The 23,027-nt window shown below is 50.2% G+C and overlaps 1 protein-coding gene across 6 annotated transcripts in view; it reads left to right on the forward strand.

The window, feature by feature from the left end:
- The window catches only part of LOC135213330 (interleukin enhancer-binding factor 2 homolog), a 125,255-nt gene that overhangs the window by 47,196 nt on the left and 55,032 nt on the right, over nucleotides 1–23,027 (forward strand). The window lies entirely within an intron of this gene.

Consider the following 23,027-nt stretch of genomic DNA (forward strand, 5'->3'; position numbering starts at 1 on the left):
TCTGTCCTGAGGAAGCTGACGAAGAAGAGGAGGAAGGTGTCGTCGTCGTTGTCTTCATCTTCTTCATCGTCGTCGGCTGCCGCCTCTTCCCCTTCGACTTCTAAGGCTTCACAGCCGAGGAAGAAGAAGGTTGCCTCCTCCCTCCTAAGAAGTCTCCCTCGGGAGCTTCTCGGGACCCGTCTCACCTCGGTGGGACGGGAGGGTTCCGTTCCTTTCCGCTGGTCCTCCTGCTCCTTCGGGAGCGGGGCCTGTCTCTTCTTCCGCAAGGAAGAAGACTACGGGGACCAGAGGGGTACCGGCTAACACCGGTACTTCCTCGCCTGGTGTCAGTGGTTCTGCCACTGCATCAGGGTCCGTCTCGGCCTCTCGTTCGCGGGAGGTACCGAGTGTACGGTCGCCTACCAGCGACCGTGCAGCCAGGAACCAGACCTCTGAGCCCGCTCAGCGTCAGGTTCATGGCACGGAGCGGAAGACTGGTGACAGCCGCTCACGCGACTCTCACCAGACCAGCTCTCGCTCTCGCGGCAACCAGCTGGCTACCCGGGCTGACGTGACGGTTCCACGACCTGGCCTGCCCCGGGCTGAGGCTGGGAAGAGGTCCCCCGTTCGCCGTGCCAGCCACGGCTGGAACCAGCGACGTGATGTGCCGTGAGGACAAGCACCGGTCTCACAGTGACAGTGGAGCCTGCAGGTCGCCTGACCGTCGCTCTCACAGAGAGTGATCAGGTACGGCAACCAGCACCAGCTCTTCTGACACTCGAGATCGGGGCCGCTGTGCTCAGTCCAGCCGTTCTCCACAGCGAGACGGTTCGACCAGGCCTGCAGCTCGATCGCCACCGCGGGTTGACGATGGCCTGCAGCCCTCCAAGCCTGCTGGTTCTGCCAGCGAGCGAGGAGGGAGCGTCAGGTCTGCCTCTCCCGTACCTTCAACCTCCTCGGGTTACACTGGGAGGAGCGAGGTATTGAGGAGTGATCGTGAGGGGTGCGCCCCTCATGATCCCACCACGACGCCCTACGTGCCAGGCACGGTTCTTGGACCGGCCAGGACGTATGCGCAAGTGGCTGGAGGAGACCGAGAGGGCTGTCACTGTTCCCCCTTCTTAGGAGGAAGGTTCTCGGAATATGCTCTTGTTCGAAGGGCTTAACGGTCCTACTCTGCAAGATGCTGTGACTTCCGAGATCCAGAGGAACTTTGCCGAGGTTATGGCGCTGATTCGTCAGCACAACGACCTCGGGGAAGGATCGCCGCTCCCACCAGCAGAGCCACGTCTCGGCTCGAGTCGTTTTGGGGCCCGAGAGGGAACCCAAATCGACGGTGGGTCTGCCGCGATCGGAGCTTGCCGACTGTGTTGAACCAGGTAGTCTCTCGTCTCTGGACAAGAAGGCTCTCTCAGTTCTGGCCGGTCGAACAAGCTACTTCCACATCCTCTACTGCGACAGAGGCGTTTCTACGTGTCTTCGGACACCGTATTTGAATACCCCTTCGGTCCTCCTGAGAGGTTTCGACCTCGACGAGGACTGGAATGAGTCGGAGGACGGTATCGGCTCTCTTCTGTCAGGTGTCGATCAGCCCCACCCAGACGACGTTCACAGTGGCGGTAGACCCTTACCTACAGTATGAGTTCGTAACCCTCCTCGGGAAAAACGTTTTTCTCCTCCTGGACGAATACGTTTTCCCAGGCTCTGAGAGGCCATCACCGTAAGGCGATGGCTGCTCCTTTTCTTCTCCAACTGCTAGTTCCGCTGGGAAGGCGAGCCAGTATCCAATTCCTCCCCCATTCCCTCTCTCCTTACGGCTACGAGGGAAAGGGGAGGGATCCTACAGAGATTTCTCTAAGATCCCACGTTAGGGACTGCGCTACCGGGGGGACCTTCGGGTCCTACCTGACGTAAGCCCCGGTCGTTGAGGAGGGATCCTGCCCCTTTCTCGATTTCTACGGGAATCGAGAGGACCACCAGCCGATATTGTTTGACGAATTCGGTGGGGTTTCGCAGAGTGCTTAGAATTCTAACGGAAGTTTCTTAGCGCTAAAAGGGACGCTCAGATGTTTGAAGTTTGTTCCGATACGTAATTACAAACCCTCGTCCCTTTTAACAATAGGAAGGTAACTAGCGGCAGCTGGGACGGTCGTAAGCTTCGAACAAGGGGAGAACGGTAGTTAACTGCTTGTCCGATCGTGCGCGCGCCCGCGCGCCCGAGAGGTGAAGAACCACTTTTGCTTTCGGCCGCGGGTGTGAAGGACGTGTTCGTCATCGCTCTCTGCCCGCTTCATCGTCGTATGCTTTGTTTATATTGTGTTTTTTACTAATGGTTTGGTTTGACTTGAAAATGAAACTGTAAGTACACTGTTTTCATTTCATTACTTAATTATGAATCAACATGGAGCTATCGCCGTTGAGACGGCGATTTCCGCTCTTTTCATGAATTTAACCCTTGAATTATGTCTCGGTGCCGAGGGCGGGCGCACTCGCGCCGAGTCATGTATTTTGGGTTTTTGGGCGAAAGTGTGTAATTGAAAGATGTAAGTACTTTTTTTCATTATATTTTTGCCCTGTGCGTTCGTTGCCGAGAGCTTGATTGCGCTCGGCAAGAGCCTCTTATTTTGTATGAATAGAATGCAATGAAAGGGTAAGTGGATTCGCAATGCAGTTTTCTTTTCATTTTCATTTATTAATTGCATTAAATTTAATTTTGGATCAATTTCCGCTCTTACCGGGAATTAATCCTTACGATTTATTGCTGTGAAAGTGAAAATAGCAAGTGCAGTATTGTTCATTTTCATATATATTTATGATAGCATCATATTATTATGGATCAAGTTTCCGCTCTTACCGGGAATTGATTTTTCCCTCTTTAAGTTCTATGAAGTGAATCGCAATTTTTTTTTTAAGTGCAGTATTCTGTTTCATTTTCATTTTACTTTTCACTGCTGTGCGGGGGTAGGGGAAGCGAAGGTCTGCCAGGAAGTCGTCGGAAAGCTCTCCCGCGACTCCCTTGGTATCCGATTCTTCGTCTTCTTTCCTCCCCCCCGCTCAGCTTCCTCGTATTTTGTTTTTGGGGTCTTCCTTCCGTTCGGGGTGGGGCATGTCTCCCCCCCCGTGCGTGAGGGAACCCCTCTTACTAATCTGTCTGTGCTACCGCAGGTGCTACAGCCGTGGGAGACGACCTTGGACAGGTATGGACCACTGCGGCTGCAGGGCGTGCCTAGCATCCACGATCTGCTGCAGAGTCTAGCGAGGTCTGGGGCGGTGACCTTGGAGTGGTCTCCACTACAACCTTCACGGCCGCTTATGCTGCTTCCCCCCGCTGGTCTACACTCCCCATGCTGTGTCGGTGACGCCCGTCTGCCGCTTCTAGGGCCGGTCGCCGCCGTACCGAGGAGGGGTATGCCGCCGCCGCCTGTCTTCTTCGTGTTGCCTGCCCCAGACTTCCGCTGTTCTAGCAGCTCGCCCCTGGACAGGCCGCCAGTACCACGCTGGCTGCCGATGATTCTACGAGGCGATGGCTGGGCCTGCCATACCTGTCGCTGATGTGGTTCCCGCTACTGGCTTGGCTGTCCCTTCTGTGTTTACCGCTGCCGCTGTTCCTGCCGCTCCTGGCTGGTTGCTGTTCCTGTCGCTCCTGGTTCCTGCGCCTGTCCATGCGGTCCTGCCCATGGTGTGTCTTCCCCAGTCCCAGGTCCTTCCGGACAGGTACAGTCGGGCCGTGTTGCTTCGGCAATAGGCCCGACTCCGGCCTGGATGGAGGACCTGACGACTGTCCTGCGTGAGCTGACGAAGAAGAGGAAGGTGTCATCTTCGTCTTCGTCTGTTGCTGCCTCTTCCCCTTCGACTTCTAAGGCCCATAAGCCGAAGAAGAAGAAGGCTGCCTCCCCCCCCCCTAAGAAGTCTCCTTCGGGAACTTCTAAGGGCCCGTCCCACCTCGGTGAGATGGGGGGTCCTTCTGCTGGTCCTCCTGCTCCTTTTCGGGAGCGGGCCCGTCTCCCCTTCCGTAAGGAAGAGATAGACGGGGACCAGAGGAGTATCGGTTAGCTCTGGTACTTCCTCGCCTGGTGCTAGCGGCGATGCCGCTACGCCAGGTTCCGGCTCGGTCTCTCGTTCGCGGGAGATCCCGAGTGTACGCTCTCCCTCGGGAGACCGTGCAGCCAAAGTTTCGGCGCCAGAGTTCGCTCGGCGCCAAGACCACGGCACGGAGCAGAAGGCTGGCGAGAACCGCTCAGGTGACTCTCGCCAGGCCAGCGGCCGCTCTCGCAGCGACCAGCTGGTAACCGGGTTTTGTTATTCCCCCTAAGAAGACTCCTTCGGGAACTTCGAAGGGCTCGTCACATTCCGGTGTGACTGGGGGGTTCTTCTGCTGGTCCTCCTGTTCCTTCGGGAACGGGGCCCGTCTCCCCTTCTGAGAAGAAGAAGAAGACGGGGACCAAGGGTGTGCTGGCTACCGCTGGTACACCCTAGCCTGGTCTTGGCAGCTCTGCTGCTAAGCCAGGTACCGGCTCGGTTTCTCGTCCGCGAGAAGTTCCGAGTGTACGATCTCCTTCGGGTGACCGTGCAGCCAAAGTTAAGACGCCTGAGTTCGCTCAGCGTCATGACCGAGGCACGGAGCAGAAGACTGTCGAGAGCCGCTCAGGTGACTCTCGCCAGGCCAGCGGCCGCTCTCGCAGCGACCAGCCGGTACCTCGGGTGGACTTGACGGTCTCTGACCGGCCACGGGTTGAGGCTGGGAAGAGGTCCCCCAGGTCCCCTCGACCGACGGTACCAGCCTCGGCTGGTACCAGCGGTTTGACGTGCCGCGAGGACGCTCACCGGTCTCACGGCGAAAGCGAGCTCTTGCAGGTCACCTGACCGCCGCTCCCACAGTGACGGGCGGATACGGTGACACAGCAGCTTTGAGCACGGGACCGGGGTCGACGTGTCATCGAGCCGCTCGCCACAGGTGAGCGGCACGGCCAGGCCTGCAGATCGATCCCCACCGCGGGTTGGTGATCGGCTGCAGCCCCCCACGGCCAGCAAGCGGGGGGGGAGCGTCAGGTCTGTCTCTCCACTACCTTCAACTTCCTCGGGCTACACCGGGAAGAGCGAGGTAGCTAGGAGTGATCGTGAGAGGTGCGCCGCTCACGATCCCGTCACGACGCCGCACGTGCCACGTATGGTCTTAGGACCAACCAGGATGTACTTGCAAGTGATTGGAGGCGACCGTCAGGGGGAGAGGGGGTAGCGTCAGTTCTGTCTCTCCGATACCTTCAACTTCCTCGGCATACGCCAGGAAGAGCGACCGGTATATACTAGGTGAATCGGGTGAGAGATGCGCCTGCTCACGCGATCCCAGTCACGACTCGGCACGTTGCCAGAATTGGTCTTACGGACCAAACCAGGAGCGTAAACGCGCAAGTGATTTGGAGGCAACCCGTCCAGGGATCTGTTTGCTGGTCCTTCTTCTGAAGGAGGAGGGTCCTGGGAGCTGCTCTTGTTGGAGGGACTGGACGGTCCTACTCCTCATGACGCTGTAACTTCCGAGATTCAGAGTAACTTTACCCAGGTTATTGCACTGATTCGTCAGCACAACGACCGGGGGGAAGGATCGCCGCTCCACCAGCAGAGCCCATGTCTCTGCTCGAGTCGTTTTGGGGCCCGAGAGGGAACCCAAACCGACGGTGGGTATGCCGCGATCGGAGCTTGCCGATTCTGTCTTGAACCAGAGTCTCTCGTCTCCGGACAAGAAGGCTCTCTCAGTTCTGGCCGGTCGATCAAGCTACTTCCACCTCCTCTACTGCGACAGCGGCGTTTCTACGTGTCTTCGGACACCGTATTTAAATACTCCTTCGGTCCTCCTGAGAGGTTTCGACCTCGACGAGGACTGGAATGAGTCGGAGGACGGTATCGGCTCTCTCCTGTCAGGTGTCGATCAGCCCCACCCAGACGACGTTCACAGTGGCAGGCAAGACCCTTACCTAAACAAGTGAGAGGTTCGTAACCCTCCTCGGGACAAAAGTTTTCTCCTGACGATACGTTTTCCCAGACTCTTTGAGGCCATCGCCGCAAGGCGATGGCTGCTCCTACTCTTCTCCAACTGCTAGTTCCACTGGGAAGGCGAGCGAGTATCCAATTCCTCCCCCATTCCCTCTCTCCTTACGGCTACGAGGGAAAGGGGAAGGATCCTACAGAGATTTCTCTGTAGGATCCCACGTTGGGGACTGCGCTGACCAGGGGGGGACCTTCGGGTCCTACCTGACGTAAGCCCCGGTTCGTTGAGGAGGGATCCTGCCCCATTCTCGATTTCTACGGGAATCGAGAGGACACCAGCCGATATCGTTTGACGAATTCGGTGGGGGTTTCGCAGACTGCTTAGAATTTCTACGGAATTTCTAGCGCATTCAGAGTGTTAGAGTTTCTTACGATCTCCAAACACTTAGGCGAGACCACGGTCCAAAGTGAGCGAGACGAGAATCCCCCTCCCCGATATGTTACACGATAATCGGGAACCTCGCCTATGCTCGAATTCCTGGAATTTCTAGCATTAGGAAGAAGACTGCTGCTGAAAGAAGACTATCTCACAGTAGGCAACCAACCTGGAATAGAGAAGAACGGACGGGAATATCCAGTTTGGCTGGAACTATCGTCTTAGTATTCTGTTCACCATTGAAGCTTTCCTTCGAGGAAGACTTCTCCTTCACTCTCTTTAATAGAGAACGAAGGTGGTCGATCTCACCAATCCTTATTTGTTTTCTTGAAGGAAAGAATTTAGGATGGAGATCGTTGTTCAGAATCCTACAAATATACTATGTATATTAACCTCGCGACATGATTCTGCTAAGCAGTTGAATGGTCCGAGGGGTAGGCGCATATCCTGGTTATTCTACGGATTGCGACTTAGACGAAAAGTATTCTAATTGAACTGCAACCCGGGTTGCCTGTAACCTCCCAGGAGTTTCCAGTTTCAATTTTATATACTTATGGTTTTGTCACAACAACACCATTTAAGCTTTTATATTTACCGAAATTCGTTTCGCTTAAATATAATTGCTCGAGCATATCTTTTTATGCTCGCTGGTTCTAGCCGAACGCATTCCTTCGTGGAAAGGATTACTTGGCAACTCAGGATGACAAGTCAGCGACAGCTACTGCGTATTGAATTGCCCGAGGCATTTCAGTATCAGCTGCCGCTTTGAGATAGACGGTTGTTTATGTCTTTCTCACCTGCTTTGATTGAATAACAACCGTATCTCTGCCCAACAATCACGGACTTAAGTCTCTGATTAACGGGGATTCTCGCATACATTTGAATGACCATCTACTGCTGTGGAACGCTAGTATTCATCGTCTTCGGTATTGCGAGAATTTTAAACAGAGATATCTATTCGACTCTCATCTTTCTGTTTACCGCACGGTAACAGAATTCTGTAATAGTCTCTTGCTGCATCGTATCCCGATAATGCGAATGATTTTTGCGGAATCTGAGTTTGTCCTCAAAAATATCTTGTATCGGAGGTGTACAATTGTTCATTGTTCACCCCAGATTAGCAGATGTATTGAAAGACATCGCCTACTCCCACACCTGCCAGCTCTACTTCCAAACGTTCAGCCCATGAGAAGCAGTTCTTTCAAGCGGCTCTCCCCTGTGTTTCATTACTGAAGAACGCCCCGCTTTCATTGCACAACGGACAGCAATGAAATGGCGGTTAGCGTTTTCAGTCATTTGTAAGCACAGGTTTAGAATCTTGAGATTCCTTCTCTCGATTCAGCTGGAAGACGTAGGTTGCATTCATTGCCTACCTTCGTCTTCAACGTCACATAGTGTTGTTTCTCCTTAAGCTGAGATTCAACGTCTATGAGATTTTCTTGCCATCAGGGACCTCGTCTTTTCTTTTGAAGGCAATTGACTTTCGCCTTTTGAGCTTATGCATTAAGAGAATCATCGCCGCGCCGTCCGGCATCGGTGACTAACAAATATTTTATTTGTTTGGTCTCTCAGCATAACTCTTTAAAGGGCGAAGGTCACGTGACTTACCCGGATGCTTGGACAACTTGCCTCTACTGATTCCGAACCAGTCAGTCGGCAGCTGTCAGAGCGCCCGAGTCAGTTACGAACTATGCTGTGGACTTAGTTCGGTTGTTCCAGAGCAATCATTACTTCGTCTTAATAGCTTGTCAGTATGAGTACTGTACATAACCAAAGTCGAGAAGAGGGATAGGTCATACGACTATTCCCTTCTTTTCGTCTTAGGTAACTGCATGACTTCTCTTGAGAAGTCAAGCACAAAGGGATGGGGATTTGTGACGCTCGATTTCGTACCGATCTTCGTAGCGAAGACTCAGAACCCTTCGGTAACTGACGATTGGTTCGAGTCCTTCACAATACCCTCCCTGAATGCACTTCACCCGCCTCCGATACGAAGGCTATGCTGCTTTGTCCTGTGAAGGTGCGACGGAGCTGTCTGAAGAAACTCGAACACCAGGATGAGTGTGGACGCCTCTTCATCATTCTCTCGCGTTCCGCAAGAACTTCTCCGTGGCGTAGGTAATGAAGGCAGGCGCCTGGTCCAACCGGACCGCATGCACCTCCTTCTACCTTCAGGATATTGCCCACAGTTCCTTGGATCTATTTCCTTGGGAACCGTGGTGGTTGCTCAACACGTTGTGTAGTTAACCCAGACCCTCGCAGGCTGAACAGCATCGAGTCCTGGTGTGACCGTAAGAATGGATGAGGAATGAGAGTGTGACTGGCTCCTCTTCCCATCTTTTTCTTCCCTCTACCTTTGGGTAGAGGGACACGGTCGTCACCCTGCTGGGTAAGGACGAGATGCAGGTGAGCTACTCAATAGAGCACCATCCTATCCCTTCAGTAGGGATAGGAGTAAATATCCACCACTTCCTCCAACAAGGGGGAGGAAGTGGATGCCAAATTGAGACAAACCCATCATTTTATGATTGTCTCTTGCAAACAGGAACAAGTTCTTGCTTGCTGGTACGAAGAGATACGCTTGCCTCTCTCTTAGTACTTGGCCCAGAGGTCTGACCATTGATCCTGCGGTGCACACCCCGATCAATCGGACAGAGGTTTGGATCCCTCCCTTGCTCTTACGACCAGGGAGGCACTCCAGGGTTGGACGAACACCAGTCTGTTCACCAAAAAGACTCAGATTCCTCCCACCAAGAAGTGAGTCTTCCTATTGTTAAAGGACCGAGGGTTTGTATTACGTATCGGAAACAAATGACAATTTGTCGAAAATTGCATTTTTCCTATACCTACACAAACCGAGGTCCTTCACATATAGTCCCACCTCATGCCACCCCTCACTCTGCAACTTTTTGCATGGGCCTAAAGCAAAAGTGATTCTTCACCTCTCGGGCGCGCGGGCGCGCGCACGATCGGACAAGCAGTTAACTACCGTTCTCCCCTTGTTCGAAGCTTACGACCGTCCCAGCTGCCGCTAGTTACCTTCCTATTGTTAAAGGACCTCAGGTTTGTATAGTTAGGAAAAATGCAATTTTCGACAAATTGTCATTTTTTACGATCTCCAAACACTTAGGGGAGACCACGGTCCAAAGTGAGCGAGAATCCCCGATAATTGTTACACGATAATCGGGAACCTCGCTTATGCTCGAATTCCTGTAATTTCTAGCATTTGGAAGAAGACTGCTGCTGAAAGAAGAGTATCTCACAGTAGGCGATTAACCTGGAATAGAGAAGAACGGACGGGAACTTCCAGTTTGGCTTGAACTATCGTCTTCGGTATGCTGTTCACCATTGAAGCTTTCCTTTGGGAAAGACTTCTCCTTCACTCTCTTGACTAGAGAACGAAGGTGGTCGATCTCCAATCCTTATTCCCATTCCTCGAGGAGAAAAGAATTTAGGATGGAGTCGTCGTTGTACAGAACCTACAAATATACTGCGTATATTACCCTCGCGACATGATTCTTTTAACAGTTGAATTGTCCGGGGGTAGGCGCATACCGTAGTTAACTGTACGGTTTGTGACCGAGACGAATTGTATCTTAATTGAACTGCAACTCGGGGTTGCCTGCAACCTCCCAGCAGTTATCAGTTTCGATTTTAGATACTTGGTATTGTCATGACAACACCAAATCAGCTTTTGTATTTACCGAAATCCGTTTCGTTTAAATATAATTGCTCGAGCGTATTCTTTATGCTCGATGGTTCTAGCCGAACGCATTCCTTCGTGGAAGGGATTACCTGGCAACTCAGGATGACGAGTCACCCAGAGCTACTGCGTATTGAACTGCCTGATAGCAGCTCAGTATCAGCTAGGTCTCCGAGATGCATGGTCAGTTACGTCTCTCTCTCCCCTGGTTTGATTGACTACCGAACTGTATCTCTACCCAACAATCATGGACTTAGGTCTCTGATTAACGGGGATTCTCGCAATAATGAAGGACCATCTACTGCTGTGACGCTCAATTTCATCGCCTTCGACATTGCGAGAATTTTCAACAGAGATATCTCTTGGACTCTTTCATCTTTCTGTTTACCGCACGGTAACAGAAGTCTGTACTAGTCTCCCGCTGCATCGCACCGCGATAATGCGAATGATTTTTGCAGACATCTGAGTTTGTCTTCAAAATATCTCGTATTCGTAGGTGTGCAATTATGCATTGTTCGCCCCGAATTAACAGATGTGTCAGAAGACATCGCCTACTCTCCGACCTGACAGCTCTACTTCTAAATGTTCAGCCCATGAGAAGCAGTTCTTCAGGCAGTTTTTCCCTGTGTCTTCATTACTGAAAAGCGCTCCGCTTTCATTGCAACTACGATCCTCACCGGACAGCAATGAATAGCGGTTAGCGTTCTCAGTCTTTGTAGCACAGGTTCAGAATCTTGAGAATCCTTCTCTCGATTCAGCTGTGAAGACGTAGGCTGTACACCTTCGTCTTCAACGACACATAGTGTTGTTTCTCCTTAGCTGAGAGTCAACTATACTATGAGATATCTTGCCATCAGGGACCTCGGTCTCTAGAAGGCAATTGACTTTCGCCTGTTGGGCACATGCCTTAAGAGAATCATCACCTCGCCGTCTGGCATCAGTGACGAACAAATTATTTGTTTAGTCTCTTGGCATAACCCTTTTAAGGCGAAGGTCACGTGACTTGCTCGGGTGCTTGGACAACTTGCCTCCTACCGAACGCAGTCAGTCGGCAGCTGTCAGAGCGCCCAAGTCAGTTCTGAACTTCGCTGTGGACTTAGTTCGGTTGTTCCATAACAGTCTTTTCTTCGTCCTAACGGCTTGTCACAGTACCCATACCATCGACACCCACCATTGAGTGTCGGTGTCCTATCCACGACTGAGAAGAAGAACTTCACTGCATGGGGATAGGAGAATGTGAGACACTTCGCTGCAGACGGATAGACCAGTATGGGTACAGGACATCACCGAAGTCGAGAAGAGGGATAGGTCATGCGACCATTCCCTTCTTTTCCTCTGAGGTAATTGCATGACTTTTCTTGCGAAGTCAAGCATCCAGGGGATGGGGATTCGTGACGCTCGATTTCGTACTGAACTTCGTAGCGAAGACTCGGAACCCTTCGGTCCCTGACGATCGGTTAGAGTCCTTCACAATCCCCTTCCTAATGGACTTCACCGCCTTCGATGCGAAGGAGATGCTGCTTTGTCCTGTGAAAGTGCGACCGCGCTTTCTGAAGAAACTCGACATCCCAGGCTGAGTGTTGAAGACTCTTCGTCAGCACCAAGATGACCTAGAAGTACACTCCGTCGAGTACACAAGAAACTTCTCCGTGGCGCAGGTACTGAAGGCAGGGTCTGGTACAACCAGACCACTGGCACTTCCTTCTACCTTTTGGATATTGCCCACAGGTCCTTGGATCGTTTTCCTTGGGACCCGTGGTGGCTGCTCAACACGTTGTGTAGCTAACCCAGACCCTAGCAGGCTGAACAGCATCGAGTCCTGGTGTGACTGTAAGAATAGATAAGTGAATGAGAGAGTGAACTGGCTTCTCTTCCTATCTTTTTCTCCCCCTCTACCTGTGGGTAGAGGGATACGGTCATCACCTGCTGGATAAGGACGAGATGCAGGTGAGCTCCTCGACAGAGCCCCATCCTATCCCTTTCACTAGGGATGAGAGCGAATATCCACCACTTCCTCCTACAAGGGGGGGGAAGTGGATGCCAACAAGAGACAAACCATAACTTCATGTTGCCTCTTGCAAATAGGAACTTTTGTTTCTTGTTTGCTGTACGAAGAGATACGCTTGCCTCTCTCTTGTACTTGGTCCAGAGGTCTGACCCCATTGATCCTGCGGTGCACACCCCGATCAATCGGACAGAGGCTTGGATCCCTCCCTCGCTCTTACGACCAGGGAGGCATTCCAAGGTTGGGCGAACACCAGTCTGTTCACAAAAGACTCAGATTCCTCCCACCAAGAAGTGAGTCTTCCTATTGTAAAAGGACCGAAAAGTTTGTATGCCGTGTCGGAACAAATGACAATTTGTCCAAAATTGCATTTTTGTACATGAACTTTCCTGTCAGACATATACTTAGCTTACGTCTCTGACGTCACGACAGAATTCAAAACTCGCGGCTAACGCGACAGGTAGGTCAGGTGATCTACCTTACCCGCCGCTGGGAGGCGGGTGTAAGAACCATCATACCTTTCTTGCCAGATTTTTTGTCTGCGTCGGTCGTCGACCCACACCTGTTGTCGGTACCTCTTGACAGTTGGATTCTTTTCTCGTTTTCGCCCTGGATTGTTTTCTACGGACTTTTGGTGAAGTACCCGATCTTTTGGCCTGGCATTCGCGATTTGTGGACAGTTATTGGACTTTTCTTTGGATTTTTCTTTGGATTTTTCTTGGATTCATGATGTCTGATGTTGATACTAAGAAAACTGCTATGTTTAGAGTTTGTTGTATGACTGAGTGTAAGGTGAGGCTACCGAAAGCTGCGGTAGACCCTCACACGGTATGTTTGAAGTGTAGAGGGAATGAATGCACCTTTAATAACCCTTGTAATGAATGTGAAAAGCTGAATGAGGATGAATGGAAGTCTTTGTCTTCCTACTTGAGGAAGCTTGAAAAGGATAAAGTTAGGAAAGCTTCTTCCAGGAGCAGTAGTAGATCTCGTATTAGCGAGTTGGATGTAGATAATCTATTTAGAAGTAGCTCCTTTTTGTCAGTTTCAGCTCCTGCTCCCTGCACCGAAGCCGAAGATGCGCCTTCGGAAGTGGCCTCAATGAAAGCCACCATTTCGCAGTATGGAGAGGAAAATCAAAGCAACTAGAAAGGCTAAGAGTGAGTTCCAATAGTGATTTGTGCAGTGAACCCAGTGCAGTGGAGGGTGCGTCTGATCTGGCCTCCCTTAATGCTTCCAGTGCCCTTAGACCTCTTCCAGACTCCCAGCCAAGTGGAGGAGGACGTTCGAAAGCCGCAGGAAGGTTAGGGAGCATCCCCAAACGGTCAGTGTGCAGACGTTCCCTCGGTAGTTCATGTGGATCGTTCCCAGGCTACCTTGGATCGCTCCAAGAGAGAAATTTTGCGCCAGTGCTTCTCGTCGTCGCCTTCGCCTTCTCCTAAAAGAGGATGGAGCTCTTCGGAAGCCTCGCGCCCTTCGAAGAGAGCCTGGAACGCTCCCTGCGCCCGCCCTTCCAGCCCTGAAGTTTTTTCGGAAGAGCCTGAGGTGGAAGCGAAGAAGCGTAAGAGATCTCAGGAGTTATGTTCACCGAGCGGAGCGGAGATCGAGCCTCTTCTCCTGTTCACGAGTTTGTGAATTCTCCTGCAAGGGTGTTGGCTAACCTTCAGGCGCAGATTTCGGCTCTGGCTGGCTCTCTTTGCGTGTCTCGTCGCAGGAAAGGACGTCTCGCTTCCTGTAAAGAGTCCAGGCTCCCCTCTCCTGACTCTCGCCTTTTCGACGGAAGAGGCGCGCTCACCTGTGCGTTCGGATTCTCGCAGGAGGCTTTCTGCTTCGGACAAGATCACATCTGCGTCTAAGCGACATTCGCAGACAGACAAGTTTCTCCTTCAGACAAGGAGCAAACTGCGCGTAGGAGATCCTCACCCTACAGACGCTCTTCTCGAGACAGGATCGCTCCCCTTGACAGGCGCCAAGACCATAGTAGGCACTACTCACCTCGTAGCGCTCCTCGTCTCGCCTCCACTCTCCGGTTGACAAGCGCCCTAAATCGGACAGGCGCCTTTCGCTGGACAGGCCGTTACAAGATCTTGTTAGGCGCGTTTTCGCCTGGCATGGCGCTCTTCTCCTGACTTTTACTCGCCTCGAGTCAGGCGCCGAGAGCCTAGCAGGCGCTTTCCCTTTCCCCTGGTAGGCGCTCACCTAGTAGGCGCTCGTCGCCAGAGATTCTCTCGCCTCGGTTCAGGCGCCAAGAGCCTGGTAGGCGCTTTTCATATGGCAGGCGCCGTTCGCCTGGTAGCCGCTCTCCTTTGGATAGGCGCCAAGAGCCTGATAGAATTTCTTCTTCAAACAGGCGCTCTGCACCTGACTGCCGCCTGACTCCTATTAGGCTTCAAGGATCTGGGAAACGCACTCCTCCAGACAAGAAGGATGTTGCAAGTAGACACTTGCCTGAAGCATTGTCTCCAAGACGTATACGTCTAACTGCCTCTAGAGACTCCTTTAAGAATAGTCGCGCCTCTAAGGATCAGGAGGGCTCTTCGGCTCAGGAGGAACAGGACCCCTCAGAAGAAGAAGGACCAAAAGATGCCTCAGTTTCCTCCTATAAGAAACTAACAGAGTTACTCCTGCAAGAGTTTGGAGATATCCTTTCTCCTGTGGCTCCCCCTTCTCCTCTTTCGTTATTCTCCACGTTCGAAGACCGTCGAGGTTTTCGTCTTGTGTAAGGATGAAACCTACTGTTTCCATGAAGAAGGCGCTGAGAGGTTTTGGGGAATGGCTCCTTTCGAAGGAAGAGAAAGGGACGGTTTTTTCTTTCCCTCCGTCTAAACTGACCGGCAGATTGGGATTCTGGTACGAATCGGGAGAACCTTTAGGCTCGCTCTCCCTTCGTCTGCGGACTCGGACTTCTCTTCATTAGTGGATGCTGCTCGTCGTTCCGCCCTCTTGTCCGCCAAGACTACGTGGGGAATGAACGAACTTGACCACTTACTGAAGGGAATGTTCCGAGTCCTGGAAGTTTTCAACTTCCTTGATTGGTCTTTAGGTGTGCTGGCTAATAAGACCAAGACCCCAGATGCTCTTCCTCCTGAAGATCTTAACTGTGTACTCACTTGCATGGATAAAGCAGTGAGAGACGGATCGAGTGAAGTCTCCTCACTGTTTGGAGCTGGAGTGCTTAAGAAACGGTCGGTCTACTGTTCGTTTCTCACGAAGGCAGTGTCTCATGCACTAAAGGGTCCCTCGCTCTTGTATGGCTCAAAACTCTCTCCTCTTTCTGTTCCCCAAAAAGAAAATTATCCAAGATAGGTCTCGAGTGCCCTTTCAGCTAAGGCTACTCAGGACATGTTAGCCCAGGCGGCCAGGAAACCTCGCTCTGTCTTCCAACCCAAGACCAAGAAAGAGACTCCTCTGAGACAGGAGCCCTTTCGAGGAGGACCCGCTGTCAGAGGTTCTGCAACCAGAGGGACTAGACCTTTTAAGAGAGGTAAAACCTTCTCATAAGTCAGTAGAGGGAAGAAATAGCGGTCAAAGACTCCAGACATCAGTGGGTGCCAGACTACTGAAATTTGCCGACGTCCTGGGCCCACAAAGGGGCCAGACAATTGGTCCCTATCGATTGTCAGCAAAGGATACCTCATTCCCTTCTCGTCAAGACCACCATTGACGACAACTCCGAGGGAGTTGGTAGCCAAGTACAAGGACCCCATCATGAATCAAGCCCTTTCTCTAGCAGTAGATCTCATGCTAGAGAAGGAGGCTATAGAACTAGTGAAAGATCCCCGCTCTGCGGGCTTTTACAACAGACTTTTCCTAGTTCCGAAGAACTCAGGAGGATGGAGACCGGTGTTGGATGTAAGCGCCCTGAACGTCTTTGTGGAAAAGAGGAAGTTCGCCATGGAGACAACTTCCTCAGTGTTAGCGGCTCTTGTCCAGGGGACTGGATGGTGTCTCTAGACCTTCAGGACGCTTACTTTCATGTGCCGATCCATCCTTCTTCACGGAAGTATCTACGATTCATGATGGGAGGAAACATCTTCCTTCCAATTCAAGGCCTTGTGCTTCGGCCTATCAACTGCACCCCAAGTTTTCACGGGGTTAATGAAAAACGTGGCGCAGTGGCTACATTTGGAGGGAGTGAGGGTGTCGCTTTATCTCGACGACTGGCTAATCAGAGGCAGAAGTCTCAAGAAAGATGTCTGGAGGACCTTCAAAAGACCCTTACATTGGCAAGTTCGCTGGGACTTCTGGTGAACTTCCAGAAGTCCTCAATTAATCCCCAGTCAAGAGAGGATCTATCTGGGATTCGGATAGCTTCTCTGGCTTTTCGGGCTTTTCCGTCGCCAGAGAGGATAGCTCGTTGCTACGAGAAAATAACGACCTTCCTAGAGAAAGATGCATGCACAGCGAGGGAGTGGTATGAGTCTGCTGGGACACTCTCTCGCTGGAGCAATTCGTTTCTCTAGGAAGGTTGCATCTCAGGCCTCTACAGTTCTTCCTATACCAGAAAACTGGAGGGCGGTCTCTCCCTAAGAATCTGGGAGTTCTCCTTCAAGATCTCAAGAGAAATCAAGAGAGACCTTCGGTGGTGGAACGACCCACTTCGATTTTGTGGAAGGAATGTCTCTCTACATGCCGAACCCCAGCCATGTGTTGTTTTCCGACCGCATCGGAGGCAGGTTGGGGAGCGACACTAGGGACAAGAGAAGTGTCAGGCACCTGGAAGGGGGATCAGGTGTCCTGGCACATCAACAAGAAAGAGTTGATGGCATTGAAAGCCTTCGAAACCCCACGTCCGAAATGCAGTAGTGCAGGTCATTCGGACAACACAACAGCCTTGGCGTACATCAAGAAACAGGGGGGGACGCACTCCTTCTCCCTGTACGAAACAGCAAGGGATCTTCTGCTGTGGTCTCAAACAAGGAAGATCAGTCTTCTCACCAGATTTCGTACCTAGGGAGAAAGGAACGTCAGGCCGATCTCCTGAGCAGGAAGAATCAACTCCTGCCTTCCAAGTGGACCCTCCACTCAGAAGTATGCCAAGACCTGTGGAGAAGATGGGGTCAGACCTCACATCGATCTCTTTGCAACAGCAAAGAACGCAAGAATCGAACTTTACTGCTCCCCGATCTCAGACCCAGGAGCAGTTTCAGTGGATGCGTTTCTCCTAGATTGGACAGGGCTAGACGTCTACGCCTTTCCCCCCATTCAAAGTACTAGGACAAACCTCAAGAAATTTGCTATCTCGGAGAGGACAAGAATGACGCTAGTAGCTCCGTTCTTGTGGCCCGCCCAAGATTGGTTCACAGAGGTACTGGAATGGTTGGTGGACTTTCCAAGAGCACTTCCACAAAGACAAGATTTGCTCAAACAACCCCACTTCGACAGGTATCACAGAAACCTCCCCGCTCTCAATCTGACTGGCTTTCGACTGTCAAAAGTCTTGTCAGAGCGAAGGGGTTTTCGACAAAAGCTGCTAAGGCTATCGCCTCAGCTAGAAGACCTTCGACCCTTAAAGTCTACCAGTCGAAGTGGGACGTCTTTCGCCGTTGGTGCAGGAACCAGAAGTTTTCCTCTTCCAGTACCTCTGTGACTCAGATAGCAGATTTCCTAGTTTTCCTCAGAGAAAAACTGCGGTTTGGCAGTATCTACTATCAAAGGATACCGTAGCATGCTGGCTGCGTGTTCAGACATAGGAATTTAGATCTTTCGAATAACAAAGATCTTCATGATCTATTAAGTATCTTTTGAATCTTCCAAGAAAACTTCGAACGAAGTTCCAAGTTGGAATCTGGATGTGGTTCTTCGTTTCCTGAGGTCCGCTAGGTTTGAACCACCACATTTAGCCTCCTTCAAAGATCTCACGAGGAAAGCTCTCTTTCTCATGGCTTTAGCATCTGCTAAAAGGGTTAGTGAGATTCATGCCCTAGAAGGAAGGGTAGGTTTTCAAAGGAGATTCCGTGGTTTGTTCCTTCCTTCCTTCGTTTTTTTAGCAAAAAATGAGAACCCCTCAAATCCTTGGCCAAGAACTTTGAGGTTCGTGGTTTATCTGCCCTAGTAGGGGAAGAACCTGAAAGAACTCTTTGCCCTGTTAGGAGTTTAAAATACTACCTTCAGAAGAAGAAAACCCTTAAGGGCATTGAGGACAGACTATGGTGCTCTGTAAAGGACCCCAGCAGACCATTGTCCTCGAAAAATGCGCTGTCTTTCTTCATTAGAAGTGTTGTGAAAGAAGCACATAGATCTTGTAATGAAGAACATTTCAAGCTCCTAAAAGTCAAGGCTCATGAAGTGAGAGCAATTGCCACTTCTTGCCTTTAAGAAGAATATGTCTCTTCAGAATCTGATGAAAACTACATTCTGGAGATGTAATTCAGTATTCGCCAACCACTACCTAAAAGACGTCAGTATTACGTATGACGAGTGCTTCTCGTTTAGGCCCGTACGTATCGGCGGATTCGGTGCTGGGGCAGGGAGCTGGAACATATCCTTAGTAGTTTTTTCCCTTGTTTTTTTTGGTAATTGAGTTCATATGGTTGTATGAAAAATGATGCAGGTAGGCATCTTTTTCGTTTCGTAATGCTAATAACGTTTGTTTGGTTAGGTGATCGGATTTGGTTTGAAGCTCCCTGCGTTGGTAGTGGACAGGTTCTGTCATAGAAGAGGGGCGAACCCCCATTGACATGATCCGACTTGGATTCTACTAAGTAAGCGGATATCAAGTCCCGTTAGTAGACCCAAAGAGTCTTTTCAGCGTGTAGGTCACGCCCTCGCTGTAGCTCTTATGGCTATGCAGACTAAATAGACAGTATCTATGAAGTCTTCAGCCTAAACAGGTAAGAACCAAGGTTATGTTTATCCTACAACAGGTGTTGTTTACCTTTCTTTGTTTATTTCTGTCTTGTACCCTCCACCAAGGGTGTCAATCAGCTAAGTATATGTCTGACAGGAAAGTTCATGTACAAAAATGATATTGTTATTTTACAATAAAGTTTTGTACATACTTACCTGGCAGACATATACGATTGATGGCCGCCCAGCCTCCCCTCAGGAGACAGGTATAAGAGAGAAAAAATCTGGCAAGAAAGGTATTGATCGGTTCTTACACCCGCCTCCCAGCGGCGGGTAGGTAGATCACCTGACCTACCTGTCGCGTTAGCCGCGAGTTTTGTTTTGAATTCTGTCGTGACGTCAGAGACGTAAGCTAAGTAATGTCTGCCAGGTAAGTATGTACAAAACTTATTGTAAAATAACAATATCATTTTTCCTAACTATACAAACCTGAGGTCCTTTTACACACAGTCCCACCTCATGCCACCCCTCACTCTGCAGTTTTTGCTTGGGCCAAAAGCAAAAGTGATTGTTTACCTCCCAGTCGCGCGCGCGCCTGTCGGACAAGCAGTTAAATACCGAACCCCTTGTTCGAAAGCTTACGACCTATCCAGCTGCCGCTAGTAACCTTCCTATTGTAAAAGGACCTCAGGTTTGTATAGTTAGGAAAAATGCAATTTTGGACAAATTGTCATTTCTGGTTGCAAAGGCCTGGGGGGGTTGGAGACCAGTACTGGACGTCAGCTCTCTGAACAAATTTGTTCAGAAGGAGAAGTTCTCCATGGAGACTTCGGCCTCAGTTCTTTCAGCTTTGCGCCAAGGAGATTGGATGGTGTCTCTGGATCTCCAGGACGCCTATTTCCACATACCGATTCACCCTTCGTCGAAGAAGTACCTCCGTTTTATGGCGGAGGGAAGGATATTTCAGTTCATGGCCTTGTGTTTCGCCCTGTCCACAGCTCCTCAGGTCTTCACAAGCCTGATGAAGAATGTGGCAAGGTTTCTTCACCTAAAAGGGGTGAATATCTCTCTGTATCTGGACGACTGGCTCATCAGGGCCAGATCAGAGAGACAGTGTTTGGAGGACCTTATTCTGACCATGAACTTGATCAAGTCGTTGGGATTACTCATGAACCTCGAGAAGTCGCAGCTGACCCCCAGACAGAACTTAGTCTATCTGGGGATTCAGATGGATTCTCGGGGTTTTCGAGTATTTCCTTCGCAACAGAGACTCGCGAGAGGCTTGGAGAAAGTCTCTCTCTTCTTAAGGAAAGAACGGACGTCGGCGAGGGAATGGTTAAGCCTTCTGGGGGGACCCTTTCCTCGCTTGAACAGTTCTTTCCTCTAGGAAGACTTCATATTCGTCCACTTCAATTCTTTCTCAAGAGGTCTTGGAGTTGGAAGACAGGAAATCTAGCAGACGCCTTTCCCATTCCAGTGGAGATGAAACTGCACTTGGAATGGTGGTTGCCCCCATTGAAAGAGAACAAGGGAATCTCAATGAAGGTTCAGAGCCCAGACCTAATGTTATACTCCGACGCGTCGGAGAAAGGTTGGGGAGCAACTTTAGGCCAGAGAGAGGTGTCAGGCATCTGGGAAGCAGCGCAGGTGTCCTGGCACATAAACTGCAAGGAGCTCTTTGCCGTGCATCTGGCTCTAAAGAGACTAGAACCTTTGGTATTGAACCAAGTGGTTCAAGTAAATATGGACAATACCACAGCGTTGGCCTACATTCGGAAACAAGGAGGGACCCACTTCTTGTTCCTTTACGAATTGGCAAGAGATCTACTGCTTTGGACTTCCCAGAGGAATATCTCCCTGCTTACGAGATTTATTCAGGGAGTGAGAAACGTAAGGGCGGACAGGCTCAGCAGGAGGAACCAGGTCCTTCACACAGAGTGGACCCTCCACTCAGAAGTGTGTCAGAGTCTCTGGTCTCTTTGAGGGACTCCCCATGTGGATCTCTTCGCCACATTCCTTTCCAAAAGACTGGAGGTATTTTGTTCGGTGGTAGGAGATCCCAGAGCTCTGATGGTAGACGCCTTCCTACTAGACTGGTCTCACGTAGACGTCTACGCTTTTCCTCCGTTCAAGATCCTGGGACTAGTTCTGAAGAAATTTGTAGCTGCAGAAGGAACACGGATGACCCTGATAGCCCCCTTTTGGCCAGCACAAGACTGGTTCACAGAGGTGGTGGAGTGGACAGTAGATGTTCCCAGATCCCTCCCAAGAAGGACGGATCTTCTCAAACAAACCCACCCACCTTCCAGGAGGTCTCAATCCAAAACCTCCCCACTCTCGCTCTGACTGCCTTTCGACTATCGAAAGACTTGTCAGAGCGAGAGGGTTTTCTCGCAAGGTTGCAAGCGCGATTGCGAGAGCCCGCAGAGCTTCCACTAGACGAGTATATCAGTCTAAGTGGGAAGTTTTTAGAAGGTGGTGTAAGTCTAAGAAGTTGTCCTCATCCACTACCTCTTTGACGGAAATCGCTGATTTCTTATTATTCTTGAGGGAGGATTCGCATCTATCGGTACCCACAGTAAAGGGTTACAGAAGTATGCTTTCGGCAGTCTTCAGGAATAGAGGACTAGATCTAACAGGGAATAAGGATCTCCATGATCTCATAAGATCCTTTGAGACTACGAAGTCGTTGGGGCCAGCTCCTCCTAGCTGGAACCTTGATGTAGTTTTAAAATTCCTTTCCTCTGATAAGTTCGGACCTCCTCATCTGACATCTTTTCGAGACCTGACTAGAAAATGTTTGTTCCTATTAGCTTTAGCCACAGCAAAAAGAGTTAGTGAACTGCATGCTCTAGAGGATAAAGTAGGATTTAAAGGGGACTCGGCCATCTGCTCGTTTAAAGCTTTGTTTCTGGCTAAAAACGAGAATCCCTCAAATCCCTGGCCTAGGACCTTCAAGGTTAAAGGTTTATCGAGTCTCGTCGGGAGAGAATCAGAAAGATCTCTGTGTCCTGTAAGAGCTCTGAAATTCTATCTTCAGAGAAAACAACAGATGGGGGGCTCGACACAAGGTCTTAGGTCTTTGGTGTGCGGTAAAAGACCCCACAAGACCGATATCCAAGAATGCTCTAGTGTTCTTTGTTAGAAGCATCATTACAGATGCGCATAAGATCTGTCCTGACGACGCTTTTCGACTTCTAAAAGTGAAAGCTCATGAAGTAAGAGCAGTTGCGACATCTCTCTCGTTTCATAAAAATATGTCGCTAAAGAACATCTTGAAAGCGACATTTTGGAGATGCAACTCAGTATTTGCTTCTCATTACTTGAGAGATGTTCGTGTGACCTATTGAGAGATGTTCGTGTGACCTATGAGAATTGTTTTTCTATAGGTCCTTTCGTGTCAGCGGATACGATACTGGGTACAGGAGCTAACACCAATCTTTAATATATACTTACAGTCTATTAGATATGTTCTAGACTTTCTGCTGACAAAGTGCAGACGTCGCACTGGCGGCCAGTCACTATTGTTCAGTAAGGAACTCTTGTGATATCTTTTTAGATTAGTATCTTTTTTTTTGGAAATTATGTGTGTGTGCGTAATGTGTTTTTGAGTTATGGTTGTTGTGAAGAGTTTGGGGATAACTCGGAACAATTTTTAATACTAACACGGTGGTTTGGATCAGGTGGTCGGGATTGGTTGTGTGCTCCTTCATAAGGTGTATTGTCATATTACTAAGTGGATTAGCACCCATTGACAAAGTCCTTTCAGGCTCTGCCGAGTAAGCGGATAAGACCCCATCGGCAGACCCACAAGAACTCTTGGCCATAGATCATATATCTCGCTAAAGTTTCTTGAGGTGATGCAGACTACTGGGCAGCACCCACGAAGTCTACCACCTATCAGGTAGGAACCAAGGTTTATTTATACCTACATCATATGTTGTTTACCTGTCTATTCCATAAGTAGCTGTCTCTTACCCTCCACCAAAGGGTGCCAATCAGCTATGTATATACAGTGGTACCTCGAGATACGAAATTATTCCGTTCCGAGACGGCCTTCGTATTATGAGTTTTTCGTAACTTGGAACACATTTTACATGTAAAATGGCTAATCCGTTCCAAGCCCTCCAAAAACA

The sequence above is a fragment of the Macrobrachium nipponense genome, chromosome 19 (assembly GCF_015104395.2).
Source record: "Macrobrachium nipponense isolate FS-2020 chromosome 19, ASM1510439v2, whole genome shotgun sequence".
Classification (NCBI taxonomy): Eukaryota; Metazoa; Arthropoda; class Malacostraca; order Decapoda; family Palaemonidae; genus Macrobrachium; species Macrobrachium nipponense.